The sequence below is a fragment of the Arachis hypogaea genome, chromosome 14, assembly GCF_003086295.3.
Source record: "Arachis hypogaea cultivar Tifrunner chromosome 14, arahy.Tifrunner.gnm2.J5K5, whole genome shotgun sequence".
In the NCBI taxonomy this organism is placed as follows: domain Eukaryota; kingdom Viridiplantae; phylum Streptophyta; class Magnoliopsida; order Fabales; family Fabaceae; genus Arachis; species Arachis hypogaea.
In genome coordinates this window covers 137,664,417-137,675,014 of record NC_092049.1, presented here as the reverse complement: position 1 = coordinate 137,675,014, position 10,598 = coordinate 137,664,417, and the positions used below count along the sequence as shown (strand labels likewise).

Sequence of the window (10,598 nt, the reverse complement as noted above, 5' to 3'; positions counted from 1 at the left end):
TAAATTCTTTTCTTTCTTCTTTTGCTTTTTTGGTTTTCTTATTAAAGGAAGGTTTCAACCTGGCATAAGCAAAGGTACCCCGCTCATTAGTCACTTCCCCTGCATGGTCAACTCTTGCCGGGTTAATGTATTTGAATTAATCATATATTCATTCTTACGCGTAGAGATACCTATTTCTAGTGGTTTGTTCCTGCATCAATAATAGCTTGAAGCTATAGTTTAAGAGAAGTGACAAGATCATCAAAAAGGGAGGCACTCAAGCTTGACTATACGATTGGTAGAAAATATTTTAGACTTGAGCATACACCTTCTTCCTCTATGGATAGGGCGACGTGACACGCAATGGATCGGTTAGAAAGGAGAACAAATTGATCACATGTCCCCTTCTCAACAACCTTTCCCGCATCAGTAGATAGAGTAGATTTCCTATCCTTGGTCAACCTAAGGATTTTCTTCTCTCTATATTTAGTTACCACCGACCCGAGCCTATGCGAAGCAAGCCTACACCCTAGACTGGCTCCAGGCCAAAGTGATGAAAGGGCAAACGGTCGTATATCGTAATATAATAGAAAAAGGTCCATGAGAGAAAGCCTAGCCCTATCTTAACCTTATGATCCTAGTCAGCTCGTCTCTGTCTTGAGGCCAATAACCAGTGACTCTTTTGTTAACCACATGTAGAATATCTTTTGTAGTCGGGTAGGAAAACGTCAATCTATCTTTTCTTTAGTGTGTAACCGATTTCTATATGTTAAGCTCCCCCTTTTTTCTCTCCTTTGCTTTTGCCCATCTTTCCTGTAAAGCAGCTTCTTAGAGTTGGCTTTTGCAATTGCAATCTGTCTCTGTCTGGCTCCTCGCTTTGAACTCAAATAAGACCTTCTTTTGGTCGAGTGACTTCGTTCCTGGTCTTCCTATTCCCTTCGCTTCCCCAGCCGCTGCCTCTAAGGCCCAAGTACTTTTTTTGTTTGATCAAATGATTGATTTAGATTTCAAATTCCTCTTTACCAAGGGAAGAGAGCGTGGATCAGGTGTCCTCTTGGATGTTCCAAACCACCATCTTGGACTTCCAGCATTTGCTTCAGACAGAAAGTTTGGGACTCAAAGTGTGCCCTCATGAGGCAGGGAAAAACTTCCAAATGTGTCTTTTACGTAACTTGGATAGCTGAGTGGTCAATCCTGCACCAATCGTTGATTTGTCTCCATTCTGCCTGATCTCCAAGGCTATTGAAAAAAGTGAATAAAAAGCCTAAGCGAGACAAGAAGGAATGTTGGAGCTATTCCCTTAGTGACATTAGCATCTTTCTTTCGAACATTCGGACATTGTAGGCTCTCCTCCAACAAAGGACTGGGAAACAAAAACTCACATTCCCGAATAAGCAGAAAGTCTAGGAAGATATCAACCATGGATGGAAGGTCTCCTGTAAGCCAGAAGGTCCTACTAAGTGGTCTAAGTCGAATCCCTTCCTTGAATGGTTAAGGAAAGCTTTCATATAATGTCTTTGTTCGTACCGGACTCTTTGACTTGGTTGGAACTGTAACCTTGAATTAGTGGGGAGACTGCTGCTACTACTATTTCCTCGCTGAGGGAGAGGTGGACGAAGGGTGACGTAGGAAGTAGTTCAAGCTGGCTTGTAGTTTTAGGCTATCGATTGGTCAACCGCCACTCAATGTCTGGCTTTAGACCTTTCTTGAGCAAGTCGGTGGCACCCTACTATCAGTGTGGATTTTTGATCTATTTCTGAAAAAAAAAAAGAGAAGGGATCCTTATGCTCAATTAGTTGAGGACGCACAACAAAAAACTATCCAAATCCAGGGTGTAATAGACGAATTGGAAGAAGAAACGTCTTCCATGGACAATGTGGATGAGATCATAAGGAAGTTCTCAAATAAGCTAAGAATCCAAAGTTCCTCTTCCTCCTATAAGGAAGGTGATTTGCCGACAGAACCAGAATGAACCGCCGCCGTGAAAGAGGTAACAAAAGAGTTTGCAATGTCGAGAATGAAACTTATTTTTAGTTGAGGGCCCCTCTCCTTAACTTATCGAATAGGGGCGAGTAGCTTCACCCCTCTCCCACATGGTCGAGTGGCTTTGGAAAGATAGTTCGCCAGGTCTGTCTATTTGTATACATTGGCAAGAGAAGCCTAGGTACCCATTCGCCGGAGTGAGCTTTGAAGATGCTCGAGCGAAGCGAGAGGAAGGAACAAAGTAACTCGACCGTAAGGGAGAGGAGAAGGAGAAGAAATCCAATACCAAGAGTGCTGTGTATCATACACATATCCAATAGCAAGAGTGCTATAGCAAGCTATCAGGTGTCGCAACCCGGACTCCCAACAATTGAAGTCATCATTACGTGCCCAACATGAGTGGGCACCTAGGTGTGAGCAAAGTCGATCCGGGAAAGCAAGCCATTTTTAGCTTCCCTATCAGATAATTCCTGAGTCAATACCTGGCTTTGAATAGTAGGCGGCATAAAGACCGTACGGGTGGTGCGAGTTCATAACTCCTTTATAAGAGATAGGGGAGAGATGTCTTTCGACCCCGGGTTATTCGATTTAAGCTTAAAAGAAGGTTGTAGCAGATGGAATTTTGAGTTCTCAAGAAGACATTACCAATCACTTTAGCATTCTCTCTTTGCCTTAAATTGGAGAGTGCAGCAAGGTGCAGGAGGAAGGAGGGAAGGATTACTAACCTCCAAGCTCTTTCCTTATAAATGACTAACAGAATAGTTGAGGATTCAATGATCCTATTCAAATAATATAATGAAGTAGTTTAGTAAATGGAAAGTTTTTCTATTATGCAACATGGAGACTATAGTGCAGAAAACTACATTCCCTTATGTTTAAGAACCTCTTGCCTGGCATGTACTGTCATGTCCCTAACCAGGGAAATGACTTAGAATCGTGATAAGGATTTATTTCGAATAACTGGTAAATTCATTCTCTTAGTCCGTGGTAGTTCCATTCCAGCCCACCTAGTGCCCAGTCATGCATTTTTAGTCTTAAGCTAAGCGCTTTCCATCTGCCAGCCATCCATCTAAGGTCAGCCCTGCCCTTTTTGTTGGCTTAGAGCGAGTATGAAGTCAGGGAGGAAGAAGAAGAGCCCGGCTGGGCAGGAAGTTTACTGGTTCGCTAGAGCCAGGGAACGAGCACTCAGGGATTAGCATAGAAATGGAAGGCAGAACAAATCCAAAGGCTAATCTGACACTCTAATAATTCCAGGAGAGAAGAGTAAAGATCCTCTAGCCTGAGTCTCAAACTCTGGTATGTAAGGGAGGAGTTGCAACGCTGGCAAGTCTCTAATGTGGACGAAGCCATCAACGAGGCCGAGTCTTTGATAGACTTTGCCCATGCTAAGGGCAAGCATAAAGAGGAAAGGGGCGAAAGCCACTTGACTTACAGGAGAGGGGCAGTCACGCCAAAGGTGGGGGAGACCAAGGCAGTGACAAGGAGACGCGACAAGAACGCGTCAAGGCTCGTGAGGACGGGAATGAGTCCGATGGTAAGCAGCAAAGGCTTTTGCTATTCCAGAGGGCTCTCCCTGCTGGCTCAATGTATGCTATAGCTCCAGAAAGTGTGAGTTTGGCCCCAGGATAGAGAGAAAGGTAAAAGAAAGAGGAGAGTGATGTTTCGTTTCAAGTTCGAGATCTCGTGTAGGTATACATGAGAACAGAGAAGTGTCCTACGGATTCAGAACCGGAAGGTCAGAAAAAAGTTGGAATGCTAGAAAGAAGAAAGGCCGGCTACCAGAGGAGCTATTCTTAGATTATATTAATTCTCCGAGTGGATTTTCGGAGCAAGGAGAGGAATTTGGGACAAAGAGGATAGGAAATGGAGCTGCTCTGCAGATGAATTCCCGGTGCATGTGTTCTTGTTCTCGAAAGCACTCCCAGTCTCTCCCCGACGCCGGGCTAAGATAGAAAGGCTGGTAACGGCAATGAAAGGGGGTGTGCGTGTCTATCTTTCCTGAGCTAGTGGCATATCGATAAGAGTCATATGCCTCGCCTCGAAGAGAAAGGAATCCAAATCCAATCCCTAAAGCAATTCCGGTAATCAGAGCTATCGGCATTACCGCTGTGGGAGGGGCGGAAGAACTCCTTGCCCTAAGACTGACTGAAGAAGATGGCATCAAGCCCGATTTCATCCTACTTCTATGAGCAGACGATTACTGAACACTTTCAACAGAATGCCTTTGTGCGGCAGTTACTATTTCCGGTGAAGAGTAGCTTTCCCTGCTAATGTACCCGGTCTAGTCTCTAGAGGAGCCTAGCCTTTTTCCTCAAATGTCATTGCTAGCAAGAGCAGAGAGAGAAGAAGCAAAAGCATTACCACCGATCTTTGATTGCAATTGAAGAAGAATATGCTCTTACTGTTCTCGAATGCCCTCTTGCTGCAAGAATGCCTTGTTACAGACAGAAGCAACTGACATAGGGAAAATCGAATGCAAGGTAACTGAATGCTTATCCGGTGTTCGGACGAAAGAATCCCCTGCTCTTGTTCGAGAATCTGCTTCTTGAGAATCAGCTATGGGACGTCGAGGTAGTGCTAATGCTAGCAGTAGCAATAGGGTAAGGTAAAGCAAGGAAGGGAATAAAGATGGCATAGAATCATCTATCGTATCTGCGGTTGATGGTGTTGGAGGAATTACCATTGCTATTGAATCAGATGTGAGGAAGGTTTAGCCTAGCCCCTAACCTATTAAGTAAGAACAGATGCGCGAGCCGCTCGATTATATACGATCTTGGAATAAAGGGATTGAGAACTACTGCTTAGGCGAAGATTCGCTGTTTTCCAGCTCACTCTGTCTTGAAACCTAACCTTACCACAGGATACCGACTTAACACGGTATTATCAGCCCATTTCGAAGTAACGCGCTGGCTGCACTCCTTAGACCTAGCTTCATGTGACAACTCTAACTTCCAATGTATAATGTAACATTCTATGTATTATACAATTCTCAATAAGACCATCAGTTTTGAAAAGTATGCATGTTGTTTTAAATTCTTCATTTAACTTCTGAAATTATAATATCGGTTTTGATTTTTTTTTTAAGGAGAAAGAAAAAAAAAGTGACCAATTGAAAAACTACATAATAATACGCAACATAATTTTGGACTGTTAGAACTTTTCTGCAGCATTTAGGTCCCTTCGTAGAACCTCAAAACAGAATGGAGAAACAAGTCTTTGTAGATGAAAACTTCTGTGTCTTCGTACTAACCTCAATCCAACTAGTGTACACCCCTTACTTTTTTTAGTTACAAGCTTCAAAAAGTTATTTATAAGTATAAACCCTTTTGGTCATAGGATACTTCCAAGATGGAAAATTTGACTCTGAATTGGAAATGCACTCAAGCTTTTAAGTTCATGATTGAATAAATGTAAGGATGAAAATCTTGAGAGTTTGAATAAACTTTACCGTTTTAATGATGATGAGCATAATAAGTCTAATGTGCCAATTGAATTATTTGAGAAGACACCCAACTTGGAAACAATGGAAGTAAGTTACGTCTATTTACACCTTCAACAGCGAAAATATTAATACGCCCTGAGGAGTTGCAAGTTGAGTATTGCGAATCAAGTTTCTAGAAGGATTCAAGTTTCTTACAACTCGAGTGATGATTCGGTCTTCCACCATGATCTTAATGCTGCTGCAGTATGACAGTTTATAAGTCAGGTAATAAATAAATAAAGATCCTTCTCCAAATAAAATTTTATTATGTTCAAGAGAAATAATTTCTACACTTGGCTATATAAACTGAAGTGATGAACAATTTATATTCAGTGATTTCAACTTTAAGCAACAGGATGGAATATTGATTAGTTTTAGAATAATGACAGTTTCTAAGTCAGTTTCTAGAGGTGGTTTCAGGCTTCCATTTCTAAAAGAAGTCATTGTTAATGAATGTAAATGCATGACAAGTTTGTTTCCCGCATCGGTTTTCAAAGACAAGATACGAAAATTAGATGTGAGAAACTGTGTCAAGTTAGAGGAAATTTTTGGAAAATATGAAGTCATAACTGCAGGGAAAGAAAATAATAAAGAGCTTTTGATGTTCCCTTGCTTAACCACCTTGACTCTTTGGGAATCGCCAGCTGAAGATGTTTGTAGATGTCTAGATGATCTTGAAAATGTTTATCATTGTCCCGAGCTGAAGATGTTTGCAGATGATCTTGAAAATTCTACATATTCAAACACAGGATCTTCAAAATTCTACATATTCTTCACTTTGGACTACTTCAAGTGGACCTCCAAAACATCTTATTCCTCAAATTGTTGAGTTTCCATGATGACTTACATTCATTTCCAGATGATTTCGTCTCAGCGATTCAACTAACTGCTATAGAACAGATCGCAGTGGTCGATAGTGGCTTCAAACAGATATTCAACTCACAAAGGCCTGAGCTTGACACTCAAAATTATACCAAAATTCTTTCACAGCTTAAAGGATTGGTTCTTAGGGATTTATACTAGCTTGAATCCATAGGCTTTGAGCAAACCTGGATGGCCCCACTTCCTGAAAATTTTGGCATGTAATTGTTTGATGAACTTGGCACCATCTACTGTCTTAGTGATTTGTTTACATCCTCAACTGCTAACAGTTTTTCTGAACTGAAAAAGATGTCCATATCAAACTGTGAGGAGTTAGAGACAGTAATGGTTGGAGGCTCGAATTAACATAATAAATGATACTTAGAGGTCTGAAGTTCCACATTAGCTACAACAAATGTACCAATATTTTTCTTTTTATTCATAATAGTCTTATTATTAATTTATTATGCTAATAATAAGTAATTTCACACCAAGATTGATTATCAATTCATATAGAGATGGGTTCACTTTTCTTTACAATTGAATTATGAGACTTATGATTGTAGAAGAAAATGAGTATACATAACCCAACTCACTTGAATTAGAATGAAGAAACATCACTCTGAAAATAGAAAAGGCCAGAAGAGGCATTTGAAAGCAATGCTAATTTGACAGCAGTAGCAGCACCTTCTTCTGCCGTTAAAAGTCCAGTATTGGCAGTTATATCGGTTTTAACACAACCGGGACACACACTATTGATGCATATAGTAGGGTACTTTTTAGCAACAATTTTGTATATGCATTCATAGCAGCTTTTGAGATAACATAGGCACCAAGAACCTTAGGCCATTCTTTTCTTTCTAAACACCCTTCTTTGATATCTTTCAGAAATTCATTCAACACTTCATCAACTCTCTCTTCTGTAAGGTTTTCAGCATCACCCAAGATTCCTTTAGCCCATTCATTTGATACACGCTGAATTATTAGACATTGAAAGCAATAATAATGAGAGTTACCAAAACAGAATCATAAAATAGTAATGGAGAATAAAAAGTAATAAAATAAGCCTATTAGTAGAGCAACAACCAAATTTAGTGAAGCAATCTAAGATCTACTAATTTTTTTTAAATAAAAGTTTAATTATTCTGTTGGTTTCCATAATTTCATCAAAATTTTAATTAGATCTTTATAGTTTAAAAGTTTGTATTGACTATTGAGTCTCTATATTAGATAAAAACTTTTCCTTCAGTCTTTTTTTAACTATAATTTTGTTAAAAAAATAATTTTATTTTAAATATTTGATTTTGTGTTTGATGTAGAATGAATATGGAATATTCTAAAAGCAAATATTTTAGCATTAGTTCATTTTTTCTGAAAAATAATAATTAGTAAAGATCTAATTATAAATTTTTATCTACTATAAAGATCTAATCACATAATTAGCAAAATTATAGAGATTATTAGAATAATTAAACCTTAAAAAAACACAAATATCCTACCTTTAACTTTCATAGGAAGGATGATACATTCACAATTCTTGGTGATTCAGATAATTGGAGAAAAGGAAGAAGGGCTTCAGATGTTCTTTTAGCACCATAATAATTTATTTGCAAGCATTCTTCGGCTAACTCAAATGTTTGAACGATTTTGGCTTTCTCTATTCCATCATCTGATAATTCCTAAAAATTTCACCCAATTCAATATTCTTAGATTAAAAGCTAAGATTGTGTTTGGTATATATTTTTTTAATTCTAAAATAGAAAATGTTGAAAAATAAAAAAATATGAGCCAAACTGGCTGTAAAATTCTTACCCTGCTTTTGAATAACACTTGAGGGACCAAATCATTGTCCTTAATCACAAGTCCACCAATCCCTGCATTGTTGATCTACAAAATGCAATTCTTTTCTTCAAGAATAATATTCAAACATCAATATATATGTCAAGGAAAAAGATAGAATCCATTTCAATTGAAAGCTACCAAGTCAAGGTTATTAATTAAGGCAATGAACTCATTCCTGGTTAGTATCCAAAATTAATAACATAAACCCTAAACATGACTTGATAGTAATTAAACCTCTTAGCATGCAGAGCTTCATACGAGAAGTTTAATTTATTAATTCAGAACAAATTAGTCAATTACATTTTTTTAGTGGAATTGTAAGGGAAAAAAATCAACAAACATGAAAATAAATGAGAAAATCCCAAATATATATATAGTTGACTAAGTCAATGAAACTTGTTTCTGAGTAGAAAAATGCAAACATGGAAATTTTATTTTCACATAATTCATTTTGTATCCCCTTTCATGCAAACAAAAAAAAGAAAGAAAAAGAAAGTGATATATATATATATATATATAGAATTTAATTTGTCAAGTTACCAAAATGTATGTGGAGTTTTCCAAATTCGGATTTGATGAAATTTGCAAGAGAATCCACACTAGCAGGAACAGCAACATCAAGGTGGTGAAAGAGCACAAGATGAGAGAGATCTTTGAGAGTTTCCAAAGCATGAAGGCCTCTCTTCTCATCTCTTGAAGTCAACACAACCTTCACTCCATTTGAAGCTAATTGCCTTACTATTTGAAGTCAACACAACTGCATATCTGATTAATTTGGAAAATAATGTAACTTCATTTTTCTTAGAAAAAAATACTGAAAATAGAAACTAAAACGAAACAGATCCTGTTTAACATCAAATAGGGTTTGAAGTATATTAAAAAAGAGCATTGAAAATGCTAGTGTCTCAAGCAAAAATACTACAAGAAAATAGTGGTGTACTTTACCTCTGGCGCTTGTTCCATCTTTAATTTGAGGCTTTGTTCGTTTCTAACGAAGATAAGTTAAGGCTTCAGTTCATCAGCACTATTTTCATGCATGTATGCCACTTGCCATTATTTCCGTCTTACAAGTTTGCTGAGATAACAATCAATTTGAGTTTTTAAGTTGATTAATTTGTTTCAGTTTTATAACCGTTAAACAAGAAGTTAGCCTTATGTAAAAAAAAAAAGCACTCAAATAAAGATGTTTAAAATATTTTTTTAAAGATGTATTTTAATAATTAAAATTTAGTATATATAATTGATTAAATTGGGCTCATTCTTAAACGCTCCTTGCTAAGTATAGAGTGCTGCACACCTTGTGAATTCGTAAATCTGAACTCTTTATTTATTATATTTTATTTGAATGGTCTGGATTTAAAAAGATAACCTGTTAATCAGGTTAATCATTTTTTGATAAGTTTTAGATTTTTTTTGTAAATCTCAGGTATTGGGTTGAAGTTCAAAATAAAAAAATAGTATATAAATATTAAAAACATGTCTGTAAAAAAAATTATTAGACTTTAGAATTAAAATAAATAATACATAAAAAATAAGTTGAAAATTCATGTACTAAATCTAGAAAAAAAGATATATTAGAATCTTAAAAAAAATAATATTAAATATATATTATGTATATAATATTAAAATTTAAATAAATTTTGTTTTGTGTGAAATAAAATTATAATATTAAAGCTAAAAAATTTTGTGTTATATATATATATATAACACAAAATTTTTTATCATTGTATTCATATTTAATATTATAATTTTATTTCACATAAAACAAAATTTATTTAAATTTTAATATTATATACATAATATATATATAATTTTATTTTGTGAGAAACAAAATTAAAACATTAAATATGAACAGAATGATAAAAGATTTTGTATTATACTAATTTATTTAAAAAAAAACATATATACAACGTAAAAAGCAAACAAACATATAATAATTTTATTTTATGCGAAACAAAAATTCATATAAGTTTTTATTAACAATTTTTTTATTGAAATATGTCATTTTACTATATTTATAATATATTATTTGGGATAATTATATTATTTTAGTTAATATATATTATTAGTTTTTCTTAAAATAATTTTTTTTTTCTTTGGTTCAAATACTATGACAATAAATTTTTTTTACGTAACTGCGTCTACTCAATAAATATTATATTAATTTATTTCTATATTGTATGTAAAATAAATAATTAATATTTAAAAAAGTTAATAAAAAAAAGTATTTTTTTTACCAACTCTTAGGTGAATATAGAGACTATGTCATTTGAACTATAACTCGTTGGCAAAGAAAGAAATACTCTTAATTATATATTAAATAAAATAATTATTTAGTAGGCTCATTCTTATACAAATAAAAATTTTTCTTAGTTTTATATCTGTAATATTTTATACCAATTAGCTTCAAAATTTAATTATTTTTTGAATAAATTAATAAAAAATAATACAA

At 35.3% G+C, this 10,598-nt stretch overlaps 1 pseudogene; it reads right to left on the bottom strand.

Annotated features, from left to right (window-relative positions):
- Positions 1-5,689: 5,689 nt before the first annotated feature.
- LOC112744506 (short-chain dehydrogenase/reductase 2b-like) lies at positions 5,690-9,085 on the bottom strand (annotated as a pseudogene).
- Between the last annotated feature and the right edge of the window lie 1,513 nt (positions 9,086-10,598).